At 43.9% G+C, this 15,902-nt stretch overlaps 2 pseudogenes; one reads left to right on the top strand and one right to left on the bottom strand.

Moving 5' to 3' along the window:
* Positions 1–2,400: 2,400 nt before the first annotated feature.
* Positions 2,401–6,520, bottom strand: LOC123482764 (annotated as a pseudogene).
* A 7,298-nt stretch (positions 6,521–13,818) lies between these two features.
* Positions 13,819–14,752, top strand: LOC123482765 (annotated as a pseudogene).
* The last annotated feature ends 1,150 nt before the right edge of the window (positions 14,753–15,902 follow it).

Genomic DNA, 15,902 nt, shown 5'->3' on the forward strand with positions numbered 1-15,902 from the left:
GCCTGCCTGTGACCACGATTCCTGCCTTCTGCGAAGGCGAAATAAACACCTGCAGCACTCTGTGCGTGAATCTACACCTTTTTCTCGCTGAGTATTCATTACAGAACACCTCACCAAAACGGAATGGATTCAGCGGAGCTACAGTGGCGCCTAACCCAGCAAGAGGAGCGTATGGAGGTAATCTGCCATCTTCTCCGCCAGCCTATCCCTACTCCTCCGATACCAGGTATCGTAATCCATAGCCCTCCTTCATTCATATCCATGCCTGGAAAATATGACGGTTCACCTGGGAAATGTCAGGGATTTCTGATGCAATGCAGCAAATACATTGAGCACAATCCCACTAACTTCGCCACCAACAAGAGCAGGGTGGATTTTGTTGTCTCTACTCACAGGCAAAGCCCTGAATTGGGCCACCGCCATATGGACTGCCAACAGCACAGAATTCGGATCCAATACCCATTTCCACAACCTCTTCAAAGAGGTATTCGATCACTCTTCTTCCGGTCATCCTATAGGAGACCTCCTCATAGACCTTCAACAAGGACGCAATTCAGCTGCCGAGTATGCCCTCGAGTTCTGCACCTTGGCTGCAGGGAGTGGATGGAGTGAGGCTGCTTTACTTACCGTCTACCGAAGAGGTCTCAACAGGGAACTTCAGGCGCTGGCCTGTAGAGGTGACCTTCAGGATTCAAATCAATACATTCGTATGTCCATCTCCATCGACCACCTCATTGCCGACCGCCGAATAACTCTGCCACCCAGGAACCCGAAACCATCTCTTTCCATGATTCCGTCAACCCGTCCGAGTCTTCCAGAGCCCATGCAGTTGGGCCATGCTCCTCTCCCGTGTATCGAACGTCAAAGGCGGATCCAAGAAGGGCTCTGCCTATACTGTGGAGGGAAAGATCATCTACTCAGCCATTGCCCTGTTCGCCCCCTAAAGAGAGATGAGAAGGGTCCCTCCGCTGCCGTACAGGTTGGCGGGTCCGTATTTCTAAATATCTCCCAGAAGCAATTCTCCATCCCCGTATTGATAACCGTGAAGGGGGTTACGAAGTACGTAGAGGGCTTGATAGATTCGGGAGCAGCAGGTAGTTTTATCGATCATCAGCTAGTACAAGAGCTTGACATTGATCTAACACCTGACACCCCTTCCTTAAGGATTAACACCCTGGACGGGCAGCCATTGGGCACAGGCTTCATTACGCACCTGACACAGAGCGTTACCCTCCAGATTGGAGTCTTCCACATCGAAACCATTCAACTAATGGAACTCTCATCCCCCAAACAGCAACTCATCCTCGGACACCCCTGGCTTTGTCGTCACGACCCTGCCATCTCGAGGCGACAAGGTGAACTACTGTCCTGGTCTTCTACCTGCTTCACCAGTTGTCTCAGCCCACCCTGCAGAGCCACCACCATTGAGGACACTGCCTCTGCAGTGCCACCCGCCATATCATCTGAATACGCCCAGTACAGCAATATCTTCAGCAAAATCAAGGCCTCCACTCTGCCACCACATCGCCCAGTGGACTGTGCTATTGACTAACTCCCTGGAGTGTCCCCAACGAAGGGCCGTATTTACCCCCTATATATCCCGGAAAATGAGGCAATGGAGAAATACATTGATGAAGCACTCAAACGGTTTCATTCGTTCTTCTTCCCCGGCTGCGTCCAGCTTCTTCTTTGTTGGAAAAAAGAACGGTGGTCTTCGTCCATGTATTGATTACCAATCCCTGAATGACGTCACGGTCAATAACCTTTTCCCTCTTCCTCTGATCCCAGCGACCCTTGAACAAGTGGGCCACACCAACATCTATACAAAACTCGACCTGCGGAGTGCTTATAACCTTGTCCATATACGTAAAGGCGACAAATGGAAGACGGCCTTTATCACCGCATGAGGGCACTACGAATACCTTGTCATGCCCTATGGCCTTACTAATGCCCCTGCCGTCTTCCAATCCTTTACGAACAAGTTTTTCCAGGATATGATCAACCGCTTTCTCATCGTCTACATTGATGACATCCTGATTTACTCCCACTCCCTAAAGGAACACATACAACATGTACAAAACGTTCATAAACAGATCCTTGACCATAACCTTTATGTGAAGACTGAAAATAGCACCTTCCACGTAACCTCTGTAAACTTCCTCGGTTTCGTACTGACACCTGGACGGGTCAGCATGGATGAGAAGAAGTAACCGCTGTCAGTAACTGGCCCAAACCCACCACCGTTAAGGAACTCCAACGTTTCATTGGGTTTTCCAACGTCTATTGCCGATTCATTCGGAACTTCAGTTCTACTGCCGCTCCCCTCATTGTCCTTACCATGCCAGCTAAAAGACCCGGACCCTTCAATGGACTGATACCACACTGACTGCTTTCAACACCTTAACGCCTCTTCACCTCTGCTCCTGTCCTTTCCAACCTGATCCGATCCTTCCTTTCCCCCTGGAGATGGATGCCTCCGAAGTAGGAGAAAGAGCCATACTCTCTTAGCGGGTGGGAACATCTCAAATCACATCCCTGTGCGTTCTTCTCCAGGAAGTTATCCTCTGCTGAGAGGAATTACGATGTGGGGAACAGAACTCCTCACCATCAAGCTGGCCATCAAGGAGTGGCGCCACTGGTTGGAGGGCACACAACATCCCTTTCTCGTCCTAACAGATCATCGTAATCTGGAATATATCAGAGGGGCCAAGAGGTTAAACTCCAGACAAGCCCGCTGGGCTCTCTTCACACACTTCCATTTTCATGTTACTAACATCCCTGCAAAGAAAAATGTAAAGGCTGATGCTCTCTCCCGCCAGTTTGACATTCCGACCAGTTACTCTGACCCTACACCCATTCTTCCTTCCTCTTGCGTTATGGGACCGGTACAGTGGGAGGTTCACTCTGCTATACAAGAAGCCCTAACCTCCTCCTGAGACACCAGCTGGGAAGAGTTACGTACCAGCAACTGTTAGACTCCAACTGATGCAATGGTGTCACATGTCCTTGGTGTCAGGACATCCGGGCATTACACGAACCACCAAACTTCTAGCCAATAAGTTCTGGTGGTCCTCACTGGCATTCGACGTCAGGGATTACGTATTCTCCTGTACAGTCTGCGCCCAAACCAAAAGCCCTCGTCCTCTCCCTTCCGGTAAGCTTCAACCTTTGCCAATCCCTCACAGACCCTGGTCCCACATAGCTGTTGACTTCATCACAGACCTTCCTGAATCCTCTGGTATCACCACCATCCTTGTCATAGTAGACCGTTTTTCTAAAATGTGTCGTCTGGTTCCTTTTCCTCATTTACCTAACGCCATGGAATTGACTGAGTGTATGTTCCAACAGGTGTTCCATCTGTAAGGGATTCCGGAGGACATAGTCTCTGAACGTGGGCCCCAGTTTGTCTCCCGGGTGTGGCGAGCCTTCTGTGACCGACTGGGGGTCGCCGACCTACACCACTCTTTCACCCCGGACAGCGTGGGTGGCTCTCTACCAGAGACATCCGGCTACGCATCACCTGCAAAAAGTTCTGTTCTCGCTTAATTTTTCCCTTCAAGATAACTCATCGCATCAACCCTGTCACGTACCGCCTCCAGTTACCCCGTCAGTATAAAATATCCTCGTCCTTCCATGTGTCTCTGTTAAAACCGGTCACCTACAGTCCTCTTCATCCTCCAGTCTCAACTCGCAGTGCGCCCCCACCGTTGGACGTCGGAGGGGAACCTGCCTACGCCATTCAGGCCATCATTGATTCCAAACGCCTGAGAGGTCGCATCCACTATCTAGTGGACTGGGAAGGTTATGGGCCTGAAGACCGGTCCTGGGTCCCCGACCAGGACATCCTCAACCCAGAGATGATTCTGGCATTCCACCGTAACCGTCCGGATCGTCCCGCTCCCCGTCTTCGGGGTCGACCCCCGAACAGACCCACTGGACATCAGCCTTGACGCAGAACGTCGGGTCAGTCCACGACCGTGTCGATCCAGACTGCCGGGCCTCGCCCCAGAGGTAGGCAGCCGCCTCTGCTCCCCCGCCCGCTCCACCCTCCGGTGCCGTTGGGTCGTCAGGAGCCTCCCTTTGGGGGTAGGGGGGGGTATATATTTTCTTAGTTCACCTTGTGTTCTTGAACGTAGCCCTGTCTTTAATTTTTGTTCATTGATTTCACCTGTGTTAATTACTCACCTGGTCTCATAGCTCCTTATTTAGTTCAGTTCCTTCTGTTGGTGCCTTGAGGTATTGTTCGTTTTGACTCTACTAAGCCTTTTCCTAGCTCGTTTGTGAGAACCAGTTATAGCCTTCAGTCCTAGTTTTGTTTCACTTGCCTGTTTACCTACCTGTGTATGACCATTGCCTGACTGTGACCACGATTCCTGCCTTCTGCGAAGGCGAAATAAACACCTGCAGCACTCTGTGCGTGAATCTACACCTTTTTCTCCCTGAGTATTCATTACAATAATAACATGTTCTGCAGGTCTTGTTCAGTTTCTGCCGTCAAAATAATATCATCAGCATATAAAAGGATACTTAGCATTTCATCATATCTTACTCCAATATTTAACTGTTTAATTTATTTAGCCAAATAATTTATAAACATAGCAAACAAAGTCAGTGATAAGGCGTCTCCTTATTTTACACCCGAGGGTGTGGGAAACCAATCTGTATGATATTCATTAACACGCACACAAGCAATTGGTACTTTGTAAAGAGACTGGATTGCGTGATAACATTTCCCATCAACCCCTGTCTTTAACAAACTATAGGCTAAAATATCCCTATTTACAAAATCAAAAGCTTTCTGGAAATCAATGAAACATGCAAAAGTAGGCTTCTCTTGGTGTAATCTATTTCTGATTATTGTACAGACCGAGAAGATATGATCTAAACAGGCTCTGGATTTATGAAAACCATTTTGTTCTTCCACCAGAATGTACAAGTGTTAAATGCTTTCTGGTTCATCTCTTTAGACTTTCAGCATATTTCTAGAATTCTTACATATGAGTATATTGTAGGAACTATAGTACAAGCCAAAGAAAGCACAGTGACAACAAGACCCCATATGTTATTCAGCATAGCATTTGAACAGGCAAGCTTGAGTACCAAGGAGATCACAATACACTCTCTATAATGATACCACAAAATTGCAGTCACAAACTGAGGGATTGCGTTCATGAAAAAAAGAATACAACCAGGACAGTAGAATTAAGCCACAAATTATTTTAGGTGTCATAATATTGTTATATCGCAGAGGATAACAAATAGACATGTACACTCTTACAAAAAAAGGTGCTCTCTAGAACTTAAAATAGTTATTTGTCTGTCCCCATAGGAGAACCCTTTGAATAACTGTTTTTGGTTCCAGGTAGACCCCTTTTGGTTCCAGGTAGAACCATTTTGAGTTCCATGTACAACCCCTTTACACAGAGGGTTCTACATGAAACCCAAAATAGTTCTACATGGAACCAAAAAGGGCTCTACCTGAAACCAGAAAGGGTTCTCCTATGGGGGAAGCCGAAGAACCCTTTTGAAACCCTTTTTTGTAAGAGTGTACCTGTCATAGGACATAACTGCTAAATTACTACATTCCGTTATAGTGTATGTGTACAACACATCAATCTGGAGGTAACAATACAGAAGGGAAATATAATGTGTGTCAGAGAGTAAGTAAAACATGAGAGCAGGAAACAAACCAGTGTTCCCATACAGCTGATTAACAAACAAAGCACATAGAAACATATACATGGGTTCATGAATGCTTCTTTCAATGCAGATAACTTCAATAAGCAAAGCATTGGCAAGAATGCTGAACAAATATAATACAGTTACAAACCTATTTCCCCTAAGGAGACGGAAAAGATTTGGCATGGGTCCTCAGATCCTCAAAATGTTCTACAGCTGCACCATCGAGAGCATCCTGACTGGTTGCATCACTGCCTGGTATGGCAACTGCTCGGCCTCTGACCGCCCTTTACGCTGCTGCTACTCTCTGTTTATTATCTATGCATAGTCACTTGAATAACTTTACCTACATGTACATATTACCTCAATTACGTCAACTAACGGGTGCCCCCGTACATTGACTCGGTACCAGTACCCCCTATATATAGCCTCATTATTGTTATTTTATTGCTGCTCTTTATTATTTGTTACTTTTTTTTTTTAATTATTTTTTATTCTTTCTTAAAACTGCATTGTTGGTTAAGAGCTTGTAAGTAAGCATTTCACTGTAAGGTCTACACCTGTTGTATTCGGCGCATGTGACAAATAACATTTGATTTGATGAAATACTGAAATTGTCCGATATCACCGTATGCAGCAAGCCTAAAGACCTTGAAGTGAGTAGAGTTCTTTTTTGTTGTTGAAATATTTAATGATATTTTTTAACAACACAAAACATGCACATACAAACCACAACATCATACAAACATCAACTACATCACACCTGCCCAGACCCTTATGCTCACACCCCCATCTACAGTGCCCGCATCACTCTCTGCCACATGGCCTCAAACTGCACCATTTTGTTTCTCTCCTTCGCCCACACACTTTCAATATTTTGATAATAAAGCATTTTAGCTTTCAATTGTTTTAACGACTGAAGATTGGTTGATTTCCAGTTTTTAAGTATACATTTTTTCAAGATTATTGAAAAAAAGAGAAAATGTATGTACTCACTAACGTCTGCTAAATGACTAAAATGTAAAAAAATGTAAGAAAAGTATTGTCCAACCCATCGGGTATCTCATATGCCATCTCATATGCCATGTCTTGAAATATGCAGACAGACGGAATAAAAGTACACTTCTGACAGCCAACTTTCTACCTCCGCCCACAGCTTTTGGACTTTATAACATTCCCAGAAGGCATGGATTATTGAGTCAATGATAGTTTTACGCTTAAGACTTGTGCTGAGAATTTGTCAATTTTGTCTCTTATATAATAAATTCTATACATTTGTTTATACTGGATTAAGCAAACATTTTCGTTAACTGTAATTTCAGAAGTTCTGTTCCAACATTCCCTCCATCTTGTGCCAATATCAGTTATTTTTAAGTCTTGGTTCCAATAGTTTATATTTTTTTCCAAGAGATTGGCTGTTGGATAGGATCTCTGTAACATTTTGTATAGCATACCTATCATATGAATATCCTTTCCTGACTCAAATAGGATTCCCTCAAGATTGCTCTGATGTCCAATTTTTTTTAAATAAAAGTGATATAAAACTTTTAAGTTGCATGTATTTGAAAATACTTACATTGCTCAATCCAAAATTACTTTTTAATGCTGTCATGGAAATAAATGTATTTCCTATTACCAAGTAATTTATGTTTTTTTATGCCTTTAGTTTTCCATGTGGACCAATTTATCTGTGAATTCTGAAAAGCTATTCAAGAATTGTTGCATAGAGTTGTGTTTTTAGGGAGTGATATTGGTTCTTGCATATCTTTCATTTTACATTTACATTTACATTTACATCATTTAGCAATTGCTCTTATCCAGAACGACTTACAAATTGGTGGATTCAACTTATGATAGCCAGTGGGACAACCACTTTTTTTTATGGGGGGGTGGGGGAGGGCGGGGTAGAAGGATTACTTTTATACTATTCCAGGTATTCCTTAAAGAGGTAGGGTTTCAAGTGTCTCCGGAAGGTGGTCAGTGACTCCGCTGTCCTCGCGTCGTGGGGGAGCTTGTTCCACCATTGGGGTGCCAGAGCAGTGAATAGCTTTGACTGGGCTGAGTGGGAACTGTGCTTCCGTAGAGGTAGGGGGGCTAGCAGGCCAGAGGTGGATGAACGGAGTGCCCTCGTTTGGGTGTAGGGTCTGATCAGAGCCTGAAGGTAAGGAGGTGCCGTTCCCCTCACAGCTCCGTAGGCAAGCACCATGGTCTTGTAGTAGATGCGAGCCTCAACTGGAAGCCAGTGGAGTGTGCGGAGGAGCGGGGTGACATGAGAGAACTTGGGAAGGTTGAACACCAGACGGGCTGCAGCGTTCTGGATAAGTTGTAGGGGTTTAATTGTACAGGCAGGGAGCCCAGCCAACAGCGAGTTGCAGTAATCCAGACGGGAGATGACAAGTGCCTGGATTAGGACCTTTGCCGGTTTCTGTGTAAGGTAGGGTCGTACTCTGTGAATGTTGTAGAGCATGAACCTGCAGGATCGGGTCACCACTTTGATGTTAGCAGAGAACGACAGGGTGTTGTCCAGGGTCACGCCAAGGTTCTTTGCACTCTGGGAGGAGGACAAAATGGAGTTGTCAACCATGATGGCGAGATCATGGAGCGGGCAGTCCTTTCCCGGGAGGAAGAGCAGCTCCGTCTTGCCGAGGTTCAGCTTGAGGTGGTGATCCGACATCCACACTGATATATCTGCCAGACATGCAGAGATGTGATTCACCACCTGGTTATCAGAAGGGGGAAAGGAGAAAATGAATTGTGTGTCGTCTGCGTAGCAATGATAGGAGAGACCATGTGAGGATATGACAGAGCCAAGTGACTTGGTGTATAGAGAGAAAAGGAGAGGGCCTAGAACTGAGCCCTGGGGGACACCAGTGGTGAGAGCACGTGGTGCGGAGACAGATTCTCGCCACGCCACCTGGTAAGAGCGACCTGTTAGGTAGGATGCAATCCAAGAGTGAGCAGCGCCAGAGATGCCCAACTCGGACAGGGTGGAGAGGAGGATCTGATGGTTCACAGTATCAAAGGCAGCGGATAGGTCTAGAAGGATAAGAGCAGAGGAGAGAGAGTTAGCTTTAGCAGTGCGGAGAGCCTCCGTGACACAGAGAAGAGCAGTCTCAGTTGAATGACCAGTCTTGAAACCTGACTGGTTTGGATCAAGGTCATTCTGAGAGAGATAGCAGGAGAGTTGGCTAGAGACGGCACGCTCAAGAGTTTTGGAGAGAAAAGAAAGAAGGGATACTGGTCTGTAGTTGTTGACATTGGAGGGATCGAGTGTTGGTTTTTTGAGGAGGGGTGCAACTCTCGCTCTCTCTTTTCTTCCATGTTGTTATAGTGTTCTAAACTATGAAGTTGTTAATGTTCTTAGCTTTATCCTTTGAAAATAGACACATGAAAAGATTCTGGGGATGAGCATGCACATCTTCAATATGTACCCATTGTTACTCTTTAGTGAATTTAATGTTTCAAGTAAAATCCTTGGGTGGAGAGTTGATACAGTTCCTGGAAGGTTAAAACCACACTCAGACTTAGGAAGATGTAAAACTTTCCTTTTTATTCTATTAGTTTTATTTGCTCATATAAAGTCTGTTATTACCAAGTATACTTATTATATTATACCAAGTATAAGTATTACCAAATATATCTTTATATATTTTGTTGTTTGTTGTCACTTATTAAGCATCCTAAGTATATGATATTTTTTGTGGTCCACTTAAAGTATTGCTCTAGATCATGAGTTAAACATTAAATTTTTCCTATTACCATCATTTCATTTTTGTTCCACATACATTTTATATTCTGACATTTTGGGTAATCTGAACATATTTTTAAGAGAGGGGGGCATTGAGTTTTCAATAATGGTCAGGCATATCAGGAGACGGTCTGCAAATAAGTTTAGTTTATATTCATGTTAATCAATACTGATACCTGTTACATTTGGGTCCTGTCTAATTATTTCTACAAGCGGTTCAATTGCCAGTGCAAACATGAGGGGGGAGAGAGGACATACCTGTCTTGTTCCCCTTTCTAAAGCAATTTCATAATTGTATTATTTGTGTATATTTTTGCTTTAGGATATTTATATACGTATAAATTTTTTTTACATGTATTATTTCAGCTGGAAAGTTAAAACCTTTCAAAGTTTTTAATAGAAAAGTGTTACAGGAGGGGGTCGCAGTTCCGGAGGGACCCACTGGGTGTCATCCTCTGACAACCTTAAGCACCTCCTTACTCACAGTCTGGACTAATCAACATACCTATTGATGTCACATGTGTCTACCTGTTTCACCTATGTATTTATGCACTCACTTCCCTGTGTTCCCTTTCTCAGTTTTCTCTGCTAGTTTCTCTATGCCCAGCAGTAATAATCAGTGTCTGATCGGAGAAGTATGTACAGGTACTCGAGAAGTGTTCTCCCTGTTTCTTTATTATTTCAGTCGTAGTTACTATTTCGTATTTTAGCTGTCAGCCTGTTTTTGGAGACTTATTTGCTCCACCTTTCTTTTATCGTGTTAAGTCCGTTGTTTATTATCCTGGCTTCGGGACCACCAGTAAAGATCCTTGTTTCACCATCTCCTACCAATTCACCCGGGAGCTACGCAAGGTGTTCGACACCTCTCGGGTGGCGGCTCACGGCCTGTCGGTAGGGTGACCGTTCGGTGGCCGACTACTCTGTGGAGTTCTGGACCCGGGCTTGAGAGGCAGGATGGGAGGAGGCCGCCCTGGTCGTCCTTTACGTGCAGGGGCTATCGGAGGGGATGAAGGATGAAATCTCCTTCAGCGACTGGATGGTCTCGTCGACCTCTTGGTGCGGGTAGACAATCAGCGTCGTGAGAGGGCGCATGAGAGAGGGATGGAGGCTTTCAGCCGATTCAGGGAGGAAACGCCTCAGGAGGAGTCTATGCAGCTGGGTGCAGCGTGCTGGTTCAGGATGGAGAGGCAGAGGCGTCTGCGCCAGGGACATTGCCTGTACTGCGGCCAGGCAGGTCACCACTGAAACTAATGCCCGGAGAAGCCGGGAAACAAGAGGGCTCGCTAGTATCGGGAGGGGTGCTAGCAAGCCGGAACCGAAACCCCAACTCCAGAGACTCCCAGACTTTTCTCCCCGTCAGGGTTCATTGGGCCCGCGCTGCGCATCGGGCACATGCAATGGTGGATTCTGGGGCCGCCGGAAACCTGATGGACGTGGGGCTGGCCCAACGTCCTGCCTTCTGCGAAGGCGAAATAAACACCTGCCACGCTCTGTGCGTGAATCCACACCTTTTTCTCCCTGAGTATTCATTACAATAATAACATGTTCTGCAGGTCTTGTTCAGTTTCTGCCGTCAAAATAATATAATCAGCATATAAAAGGATACTTAGCATTTCATCATATCTTACTCCAATATTTAACTGTTTAATTTATTTTGCCAAATCATTTATAAACATAGCAAACAAAGTCGGTGATAAGGCATCTCCTTATTTTACACCCGAGGGTGTGGGAAACCAATCTGTATGATATTCATTAACACGCACACAAGCAATTGGTACTTTGTAAAGAGACTGTATTGCCAGAAATCTTTCTGGTTGAGAGGGGGTCACATACTTATTTCCCTCATTAAAAAGCAAATCAATTTATAACATTTTTGACATGCGTTTTTCTGGATTTTTTTTGTTCTGTCTCTCACTGTTCAAATAAACCTACCATTAAAATTATAGACTGATCATTTCTTTGTCAGTGGGCAAACGTACAAAATCAGCAGGGGATCAAATACTTTTTTCGCTCACTGTATATAAATTGTATATTTACATTTACATGTACCATCCCTCCCCTAATTGGAGTAAACTCATGGACAACAACACTTAGGCTTCTACTTCCAGCTTATACATACTATATACATTTTACGGACACAGTATATATTTAAATAGCTATCTGTTGTTTGTTTTTAGTCCCAATCTTCAGCTCCACTCAACCCCTCCCATCTATCTCTGAACACCATACAGTTTTGATTTCTATTTGCCATATATTTTTCAACTGTGCTGTGATTTCTATTCTCATAGATTCTACATGTTGTAAATTAAAGATATTTTTATTTGCTAAAAGTATTATTATATTATTGATCAATTGACTATGACTATGACTATGACTTTTTACTCTGCTATTTGCAGAGTTAGCTCCAGGCAAATTTTGCAATTCTTCAGCCATTCCTGAACCTATGACCAAAAACAAGCTACATATGGACAGTACCAAAGCATATTATCTAATGACTCCAAATAAAATAAAAAACGTATATTTTGAGACATTTGTAGGTGATCTAAAGTTCTACAGTTAATCTTGAGAAAACGAATGTTCAGCAACCGTTCATGTCACGATCGTCAAACACAGTGCGCACCACAGGCTCGGCGCGAGGGACAGGAACAAGCCGGACCGTACTGGAAACACACACCACTGGCCCTACGCGGGGATCAGGAACGGGCCGGACCGGACTGGCAACACACCCCAGTACCTCTCGCCGTGCCTCTACATTCTCCTTCCCCCTGGTGACCAGTGACTCCCGTAACCTGGCGGCCTCCTTTGCCAACCCGCTGAACCACTCTATCCCGGCCTCCTGCTGTCCCGTCGTCCACGGCGTGAGCCCCCCCCTAAAAATGTTCTGGGCGTCTCTCCTCCCCGTGGGCCAGGCCTCCATGGCTCTCGCCAGACTCTCGCTCCTCTGCTCCCAAGTCCAGCCTCTCTCCTCCTCACGCTGCTTGACCCAGTCGAGGTGGTATCTTCTGTCATGATCGTCAAACACAGTGGACCAATGCGCAGTGTGATTTGCGAACATACTTATTTATTTAGAGTACCACACGAACAAAACAACAAAATGATAACGTGACGTCCTTGGTTACAAACACTAACCATACACGGAACAAGATCCCACAACGCACTGTGGAAAACAGGCTGCCTAAGTATGGTTCCCAATCAGAGACAACAAGCAACAGCTGATACACGTTGCCTCTGATTGAGAACCACACCGGCCAACATAGAAACAAATGAACTAGACAATCACCCTAGCACACAAAAAACATAGAAACAACACACCCTGGCTCAACATAACAGAGTCCCAGAGCCAGGGCGTGACAGTTCAGGACAACTGAAAGCTAGGAAAGTGTTCAACAATCTTCTCTCTGTAGGGTTCTCAAGATTAAGCACTAATGGATCAATTCATTTTAACCTGCACTATATTATTTAAATTACACAGTAGCTATTTTTCACATGATCAAATAAAATCACAGAATTGTTCACCTTGTCAATCACCTCCCCCAACATGTCAGTCATCTCCATCAACCAATAATTTGCCTTTATTTTGTCACTAACCTAACCACCCACAGTAGGCTGAGAGTCACACCATGACAATTTAATTATTGGTGTCATTGGAGTTCAAGTAAACACACTGATATATACTGGTTTTGTTCTTCCTTTAAAAGGTATAAAACGTCAGTGATGTGACAGTAGTTTAGTGTGGAATAGCCCACTGACACAGAACATACAGTAGAAGGCCTATGTCTATACCACGGCAGTCTGGAGAAAGATACCAGGTGATCTAGACTTAAATCCTCTTGAAGACAAATCCTGTTTTTATTTTTATATACTTCTATAGGTACTATTAGGAAAATAATGAACTCAACACAATTCACGTCATGTCACGACTTCCGCCGAGGCTACCTCCCCTCCTTGTTAGGGCAGACTTCGGTGTTCGTCGTAACCGGCTTACTAGCCACTGCCGCTCCATATATCATCATTCCATTTGTCTTGTCTTGTCAATTACACACACCTGGTTCATATCCCCTCATTAGTTTGTGTATAAGTGTTCCCTCTGCCCCCTTGTCCTTGTGGGTGATAGTTTCATGTGAATTGAGTGTAGCTCGGTGGAGCTACTCGTACCTTGTATTGCCGGGGTAGATATTTCCCCTGTACCTGTATTTTGTTGGAGCTACCCGTACCTTGTATTGCCGGGGTAGATTGTTCCCCTGTGCCTGTATTTTGTGGTCGCTATCCAGCTAAACTGTGCACGATGAAATAAACTCTGTATTCAGTGATTTACCCTCTTGCGCCTGACTCCTTCTAATCACACTCATCACACGTCATTTATACTAACTTGTTATAATGACAGTTGACACTTAAAGTACTTGTATTTCATAATAACTGTCTTACACGTCTCCATAGTTTTTGTGAACACAGTGCTTATTGTGGTTAAATTGTATGGAGAGAAGCCATCACTAACCCATATATCTGTTTATGTGCAGTTTGTTTGTAAATGTCTTGTATGGTAGCAGTGCTTTGTTTCCTGCTCTCATGACTCATTTGGTTTCAGATGACCATGCAGTTTCCACTGTGTACTGTTACCTACAGATCTTTTGCATGTACACATATTGAACTATTGAATTCAGCAATTTAGCAGCCATGTCCTATGACAGGTACCTTGCTATATGTTATCCACAACAGTATAATATCATCATGACACCCAACAGGGTGTGTATTTTAATTGGTGCAATATGGTTGTACTCGTTTCCAAAATGCCTCATAATACTGTCTTTAACCATTCATTTGCAATTGTGTCGGAACTTTATAGACAAAGTGTATTGTGACAAATACCTGGTAGTAAAACTTGCCTGTTCAATTTCAGACACACCAGTTAATAACATCTATGGATTCTGTGGTCACTGTCCCTTTAATTACTAGTGTGTCCTCTTATATTAAGATTCTGACTATTTGTTTGAAATCTTCCATCGAGACCAGACAGAAAGTTTTCAGTACCTTTATTTCTCATCTGGCCTCGCTGCTCAACTTCTCTTTTGGCTGTTTCTTAACTCTGCTCCAGAGTAGATTTGATAGGCCTATGAAAAATGTTCCAACTGTACACACTATTTTATCAGTGTACTATCTGATGTGCTAGCCACTTTTAAATCCTATTGTGTATGGAGTTAGGATGGCTAAAATCAGACAGGCTTGTACCCTAAAACATAAGCTAAACATTAATGTGACCTTTTCTGGCCTGATTGTTTTTTTTTTGTGATGTTGACTTGTGTGTTTTGATACTTATAGGTGCACTAATGAATGGGGTTGAGGATTGTGAAAATCAGACTTGTAAAACATTTGCTGATTTGTATAATTTTGTCATTTACCTTTTATTCACTTGCTGATCTCCACTGACTACCTGTCCATCAAAGGATTTACTTTAAAATACACTTCCTACAAAGCCTTCAATGGCATCGGACCAGCCTACCTGTCAGACCTACTCTCCCCCTATGAACCTCCACGCACCCTAAGTTTAAGCCACGTCAAGCTGCTCCATGTAGCCAGGACCTGGATACACACAATGGAGGGCCGTTTCTTTTGCTCCCACGCACCACGCCTTTGGAACTCCCTTCCTGACAATCTCAGGGCTGTTCAGACTGTTAGGGCCTTTAAAGCAGGCCTTAAGACTCAGCTCTATGAGCCTTCCCATCCTCCTAGACTTTGATTGTTGCTTTCATGATTTGGTTATATATATTTTGTACTCCTTTTTAGTTTATCTTTACTTTGATGCACTTTTACAAATGTAAAAAAAAAACAGAACTCCTTACTTTGAATTCTTTACTTGAATGTACAGTTTTGCCAGAGGCTGCTGTATCTATGTGTTGAACAAATATAGAAATGCAAAACTGTCTGGATCGATTGACAACAGTGGATAAACGTATGTAAATGTGTAAAATTTAAGCCCATTACGTCTATCCCTAATGGAAAATAGGCCTTGTAAGGTGGTGGGCCAACCACATACCCATCTTGTTTTTCCAGGGTCGCTGTAAGATATGTTTGACCCTCAGAATAAAATAATACAGTAAGGGTAATGATGATTTATTGTATATATAAGATACATTTGTCATGTACTCCATCCATCCTGTAAAAAGCTGTAAAAAGTTCAGGAGTTCTGTCAATGAAAAGTATGTCCGAAACACCAGTACATTTTTTTACTCCATGCATACTTTACCATGGGGAAAGCAGAAGCCAATAACAAGAGCATAATAAAAATGTTTACTGAGTCATTAGGTACCAGGTCATTAGTCCAATCTAGCACCTCGTTCCCTGGGAACCAATTAACGCAGCTATTAACCTGTAGAGACCTGGCTCAAGGAGAAGCACGGCTGTTCTTGACTGCATTCCAAATGGTACCCTATTCCCTATATTGACCAGAGCCCTCTGGTCAAAGGTGGTGCACTATATA

Source organism: Coregonus clupeaformis, chromosome 5 (genome assembly GCF_020615455.1).
Source record: "Coregonus clupeaformis isolate EN_2021a chromosome 5, ASM2061545v1, whole genome shotgun sequence".
NCBI classification, from domain to species: Eukaryota; Metazoa; Chordata; class Actinopteri; order Salmoniformes; family Salmonidae; genus Coregonus; species Coregonus clupeaformis.